General features: G+C 36.4%; 1 pseudogene; it reads left to right on the forward strand.

Moving 5' to 3' along the window:
* Nucleotides 1–4,748, forward strand: part of LOC123798580 (endophilin-A1 pseudogene) — a 30,794-nt pseudogene extending 26,046 nt beyond the window's left edge.
* Nucleotides 4,749–7,542: the final 2,794 nt, after the last annotated feature.

The following is a 7,542-nucleotide window of genomic DNA, read 5'->3' on the forward strand; positions in this document are numbered from 1 at the left end:
ATTAGTTCTAGTAGTCTGTTTGCAGATTCTTTAGCATGAGCAATCTTGTTTTTTTGTGAACAAAATCTGTTCTCTTTCTTTGTTTGCAATCTTTGTGTCTTTTTTTTTTTTTTTAAAGATTTTATTTATTTATTCGACAGAGATAGAGACAGCCAGTGAGAGAGGGAACACAAGCAAGGGGAGTGGGAGAGGAAGAAGCAGGCTCATAGTGGAGGAGCCTGATGTGGGGCTCAATCCCATAACGCCGGGATCACGCCCTGAGCCGAAGGCAGACGCTTAACCGCTGTGCCACCCAGGAGCCCCATGTGTCTTTTATTCCTTCTTCATGACTTATGGCATGGACAGGTGCTGCAGGTATAACAGTGAATAGAAGTGGTGAGAGTGGACAGTCTTATCTGGTTCTTGACCTTAGAGGGAAAGGGTCTAATACTTCATTTATGTTTGATTTATGTTTGGTGTTAAATGTAGGTGTTTTGTATGTGCCCCTTATTAGATTTCAGAATCTTTTTTACATTTCTAGCTTGTTGGTAGTTTTATCAAGTATGGGTATTAAAAAGTTGTCAAATGCTTTTTTCTGCATTTATTGAGTTTTTCTCTTTGACATATGTATTAACTTTCATTGTTTTAAATTCAAATACTATATGTTGATGTCAACATAAATTAAGTTTGGGTAATGTTAAAACAATTTTATACTCACAGGATATATTGTATTATCCTTTTTATATATTGTCAGATTTGTTGTGCTAAAGTTTGTTCAGAATTTTATCTGTATTCACAGGATGAACCCCCACCCAGTTAGTCATGAAGTATTATTATTTTTATTTCTTGATGGATCTGATTTGATAATGTTTAGTAAAGGATTTATTCATGATGTTATGGGGATTCTGTCATATATAATTTTTCTTACCATATCTTTACTGAGTTTTGGAATCACAGTTGTTTTGGTTTCAATAAACAGTAGAAAACTTTACTGTCTGTTTTTTCTTTCTAAGAATGTGTATAAACTTGTTTGTCTGTTTGTTTTAATGCTTGTTAGAATTAATAATTAAAACCATCTAGTCCTGGAGTTTTCCTTGAGACATTTTGTTGTAGCTGTTTTTAAAACACATCCTTTTTTTTTTTTTTTTTTTGGACATAAGACTATTCTGATTTGAGGGGAGAGTAATTTTTATAAATTGCTTTCAGCAACTGGGTCGATATATTCTAAGTTGTCAAATTTATTGATTTAAAGTTATTTATAAAATTTCCTTTGCCTGTTTTTAAAATCTGCAGGATCTATATTTCGATTTCATTCATGTTATTAGTAATTTATTTCTTTTCTTTTTTATACTAACTTGCTAGACTTGTATAATTCATTAATTGTTTAAAAGAACCAACCTCTTGAAAAATACCTTTACGTCTACATTTTAATTTCTTGATTTCCAATGTTAGTGTAAATGTATTTCTGTGTACTTGCTCTGTACATTTATATATTATCTTTATCATTCAGTACAGTTTGCAATTATTCCTGCAATTCTTTGAAAGATGGGTGTGGTTTTTTTTGAACAATGGATTAGTTATAAATTTGTTATTTAGCTAATAACATTTGTGGCTTTTTTAGATATTTTACAGAGAATTGTTTTCATTTTAATTCTGTTTGTTGAAAATTACCAAGAATTTCTTTATTGGCCAGCATATAGTCCATTTTTGGGAATAGTCCACGTGAACTTGAAAATATTTATTCTGCAATTTTTGAGGGAAATGTCTATAAGATTCAATGAAACAAGAATGTTGATAGTGGTATATAACTTTACTTAATTTTTCTCCACTTTTTTCAATCAAATAATGAAAGAAGCATGTTAGAATCTTCCACAATAATTGTGGATTTTTTATTTCTCATTCTACTTAAGTGTTTATTTTTCTATTTATTATTACTCGCCAAACACACATGTATTTGTGATTATCATCTACCTGATAAATTGACCTTTTGTTATTATGAAATTTGCCTTTCTATGGTAATATTCCATTATTGCAAGTCTATTTTATCTGATACTGATATAACCTCTTCATTTTTATATACTCACTACTTGGTACCTTACTATAATTTTTCTCCTTTGACTGTCAATCTTTCTAGGTCTCTATTTTTAATTCGTGTCTATATTTAATGTGGATCTTGCTTTTTTATTCAATCTGACAATTTTATCTTTTAATTGGAGTCTTCATTTTCTATTTTGTGTAAAAGTTGACATAACTGGATTTAGACCTACAATTTTGCTCTTTTTTATTCTTCTTCATAGGTTTTTTTTCTTTTTTTGCGTTTGGGTTTGTTCCAGATTTTAATTCATCATACAAACTATGCTAGCATTGAACTTCAACTATTTTCTCCTCATCTCAGTAATCTGTCTGCTTGTGTCACCCACTCCTCCTTCCCCGTTTACCCAGACCAGGCAATTATTCCCAGACTTAAAAGTGATTGCAAACTTTGATCCCCTACCAATGGCTCATCTCTGGGACTTAATTTATTAGCCTAGTCCAGCAGGAAGAAGGAAGATTTACTCTTGGGGCAACAGCAAGCTGTAGGTACCCTGCAATAGCCAGCTGCCCTGGCCTGCAGCCAATGACAGGCCACCACTTCAAACACTCATTTTCCTCCAATGAACTTTTCTTTGAAACAACGCCTCCCAACTTCCTTCTTTTCCTCTATAAAAGGAAGCTCTCTTCTGTTCTCTGGACTTGCCCATGGTTCACCGTAGTTTGCTTATCGTGAATTGCAATTCCTCTGTTATTCCCTAATAAACTTGATTTTGCTGGCTGAATTGCTTACCTATTTCTTTTAAAAGGTTGACAGCCGCTTATAGCATATACTACTTTTCAATAACTTTAAACAAATCATTATTTCCCAGTGTATCTTGTACTTTCTTATTGCTACCAGAGTTATGGTCTTTTGTGACTTTGTACATTGTATTTAGATATGGGTACCTGATATGAGATATCTCCTCCAGCAATTTTTAAAGGAAAGTTATTGACTTATATAGACAAGCAAATAAAATAAAATAGGATTAATAGCCATACAGTCCTGGGCTTGTCTCTTAGTTTCTTCACTTTCTACCTGTGACATGGAGAAGTTACTTAATTTTCAGAGCCCCAATATATAAGTCCTATTTCTTACAACCAACCATATATTATTGTGAAGATTAAATAAGGTCTTATATGTAAATGACTCAGATAGTTCCTAGACTGTGATGGAAACTCAACAAATATTGAATGTCTATACATATATAAATTTGGATAATTTCTGCATAAGATTATATCATAAAATAAACACAAAAATATTACCTTTCCTAAAATTTCAAATTTTTTAAGGTCCCATGCCACTCTGTGCCCCATGCCCACAACTATGGTAGGGGCATGAGCAGTGGCAGGACCCTGCTCAGCCTTCCTGCCCAGCTCCTCCACAACCTCTTTAAAGCACCTGTACCCACACCCACGCCCATAGCTGTCCACACTCCTGTGTCTTCCAGCACCTTGTCAGTAGGCAGTGGCAGAGCTAAAGAAGCAATTCCACAGAGCCACTCAGAAAGTGGGTGAGAAGTTTGGAGAGGCTAGAGGAGCCAAGTGAGATGATGACTACAAAGAGGTGGAGAGGAAAGTAGGAGTCACCACCATGCTTGTGATGAAAATAATTACCAAAACAATTGAATATCTTCAAGTCAACCCAGCTTCCAGAGCTAAACTCTGTATGATCTGCACCATGTCAAAAATCTGCAGCCAGGGGCGCCTGGGTGGCACAGCGGTTGGGCGTCTGCCTTCGGCTGGGGGCATGATCCCAGCGTTATGGGATCGAGCCCCACATCAGGCTCCTCTGCTATGAGCCTGCTTCTTCCTATCCCACTCCCCCTGCTGTGTTCCCTCTCTCACTGGCTGTCTCTATCCTGCCAAATAAATAAATAAAATCTTAAAAAAAAAAAAAATCTGCAGCCAGGAGAAGGAGCCAGGATATCCCCAGAGAGAAGCGCTGCTCGCCTTGGACAAGCTCAAGTTTAGAAGAGAGTTTAGAGATCATTGTAACTTTGGCCCAGCACTTGGTAAGGTTGGAGAGGCCATTCAAGAACTCTTGGAGGTTTACGACTCTTTGGAGATGGACGTGAAGTGGAACTTCATTGACCTCCTTCAGAACCTTCATGACAGAGAGCTGAAGGAAATTCAGCATCAACTACAGAGGTTGGAGGGTTGAAGCCTGGACTTTGATTATAAGAAGAAACAACAAGGCAAGATTCCAAATGAAGAGCTCCATAAGGATCTGGAGAAATTTGATGAGTCTCAAGAAGTTGCTGAGTCAAGCATGTTCAACATGTAAACCAGCTCTCTGCACGCTTCCAAGACCAGCTGGAGTACCATAAGTTGACAATCCAGATCCTGCAGCAAGTTACCCTCACTGGAAGAAAGAATAAGACAAGCTTCATCTCAGCCTACAGGGAAATATCAGCCTAAACCACAAATGAGCCAGGAGTTTCCAACGGGAGACAGCACTCAGCCCAATGGAAGCTTCTCCCACACGGACATTCCCAGGTGTCCCAGTGGATCGGCCCTGCTGCTGAGTTCTGTACAACTTTGAACCTTCAAATGAAGGGGAATTGGGTTTTAACGAGGGTGATATCATCACACTCACTAACTAAATTGATGAGCACTGGTATAGGGGAATGCTTCATGGCCAGTCAGGCTTCTTCCCCTTCAACTATGTGGAGATTCTGGTCACCTTGCCCCATTAAGATGTAAGCTGGTAGGCTCACCTCCTCTATATCTTGATATAGATATTTAAATTTAACTGCTGCTTTGATAACGCTGCTTACAGCACATCCCAGGTGCAGGCTGCAGTGGTCCACGTCATCAAGCCCCACCTAGTTTCTTTGGTTAACTTGTGCGATCCTACAAGAGTCATGGTGGTGGGTGATGTCTTCTTAGCCTGGTGAGCATGGGATGCGCTTCTTAAAATACCATCTGAGATCAGCCAGTAGTCAGAGAACTGCTATTAACATGGTTCTTAGGAGGCTGTGGCTTCCTAAAATATGACCATGAGCCACACCACAGAATAAACATCCTAGTGAAGATACTATTTGTCACCCAGGGGCCATCTCCAGTTCTCAGCTTCTCCATTTAAGTAGGAGAATGTTCTTCCTTCCCCATTGTCTTCTCCCAAATAGGTACATCACAGAATTGTGGAAGAAAGCCTCCCTCACCAGCAAATTTTCTTTGGGTCTAAATGAGTTGGTCCTATGATGCTGTTTTTAGAAAAGCATTGAATGTGTGTTCAAAGCCTTCTCTGAAAACAGTCACCTTGGTTTCTCCCACTTATGCCTATTCTGGAAGGACAGTCAGTTTTCTTCCCTCCTTGCTAATAAAGCTAGAGGGGACTCCTGCTTATTTCGTTTTTGCCCTAGAAATCTAAGTATTCATGTTAATTCTTTTTAAATTAATTCAAAAAGAAAATCCCCTGAAATTATTTTTATATTTTTGATACTGTCATTGAAATAAAGTATCATCCTTACTGTTAGATATGTCTTTACTTCATCTGACTCTGCTTTTCCCATAGCCTCTATTGGAAATAACGTATTCTCATTTTCTTATCATAAACTATTTCACTCCCTAACTCAAACATATGACACATCAAAAATATTTTTTTAATAATTGAAGTAGAATATTATATTCATTTGTATACAGGAAAATTAATGAAGAGTTACCTTTTAAGACAACAAAACAACAATTAACATTTGTAATAGGGAAGTCAGTTAACACATACATAATTATGGCTTAGGATATATTTCCTTAGGAAGGTGGACCTATGTATACTTAAAATCTGAATTTGCCTTATTAAAGATATTAGTGGAACAAGTAACTGAACATTTGAATTTTACACATCTTCATTTTTGAATAGATATATGGTTATAATGAAAACTTCTGTTATAGTAAAATAACAATACTAGGCTTCAAACAAGTATAAAAACAACTGAAATTAAGAACTACATTTTTTTCTGTGCTGTCATTTCAACATACATGCATGTATGTGTCTTCATGCAGACATACACAGACAAAACCACACAGTCACACACAAAGCATACATTTAAGGGCTTTCTGGCACCAAAGTTATAGCAAAACTAGGAACACTTGCTTTGAAATACATAGTTCAGATATGTCTCTTTAACAATTTTAGAAGGTCATTTTAATTCAGAATCATCTAAGAACACATAATATTAAGTAATAGTAAACAAACATTGCATAATGAAAAATATTTACTAATGCTTAATTATGCATATGTATTTGCGTATGAATCTGTATATTTAGTAAATTACTGTAAGTATGTATTTATAAATAGCATGTGTGACTGTGTTAAGAAGCCTTTCTTCCAGCTAAGGTGCTCAGGACACGTTTTGCCAAACTCTGGCAACTCCACACTCTGCATGTAGGGGCAGCAATGTACTTGTAAGGAAGGAACAATAATTGATTTTTCCTAAAACTGTGATTATAGAGCACACATACACTTTTTAATAACTTATGTTTATTTGTAGTGACTTTAGCATGTGAGGCATGATACTCTTCCACTGCTCTTTCTCAACCACCTAGAAGCAACCTGTTTTGCAGCCTTTACAGACAAGTAGAGCCAAAGAGTTCCTTCATTCTTATTTTTTTTTAAAGATTTTATTTATTTATTTGTCAGAGGGTGACAGAACACAAGCAGGGGAGGTGGCAGGCAGAGGGAGAAGCAGACTCCCCGCTGAGTAAGGAGCCCAATGCGGGCGGGATCCTAGGACCCGGGGATCATGACCTGAGCTGAAGGCAGACACTTAACCAACTGAGACACCCAGGCGTCCGATTTCCTCTATTCTGATAAAAATTCTCTTTCTCTTAGTTCTCATGCTTCCACTGTTTTCTTCCAGATCCATTTTATTTTGCTTGTTCCTTATCTTAGTGATAACGTTTTGATTATTCTCTATTTACATCTATAACCTTCAGAGGTTAGTCCTTACAGTGCAGATGTTACATCTTAGTTACAAACTTCAGTAATCATGTTTCTAATGATACAGCTTTTTTAATTTTTCAGTTTTTAAGCTTATGTATTTTACAAATCTTTGAAAGGACAGCTTCAAGAGATTTATTTCAAACTCAACAAGCACTTGTCAACCTGCTTTTGGTGGAGGGCAGTCTTTTTATGTGTAATATTTCATTTAGTCTTCATAAACTCTATGACAAAGGTATTGATAATCATGTTTCTCATATTAGATGTGAACCTATTGCCCTAAAATTTTAATTCCATCTGAAAATCTGTGAGTACTCACTACTGTGCTGTTGTGTATTTATGTGGCTTTATGATTACAAAAGGGATTTCCTAAGTTAACCATTGCACAAAAATAGCTACTGCATTACTAAAATGCTTCTTTCTAGATATTTTGCTAAATTGTTCTTGCAACAAATTATTCTACTGCAAATGAATCGTCTAGCCTGGGGTTATTTTAATTCCTAATACCAGCACTGTCCTGACACACTAAGTACTATGAGTTCCTACTATCT

The sequence above is a fragment of the Ursus americanus genome, chromosome 11 (genome assembly GCF_024610735.1).
Source record: "Ursus americanus isolate L20-20 chromosome 11, mUrsAme1.1.p, whole genome shotgun sequence".
Classification (NCBI taxonomy): domain Eukaryota; kingdom Metazoa; phylum Chordata; class Mammalia; order Carnivora; family Ursidae; genus Ursus; species Ursus americanus.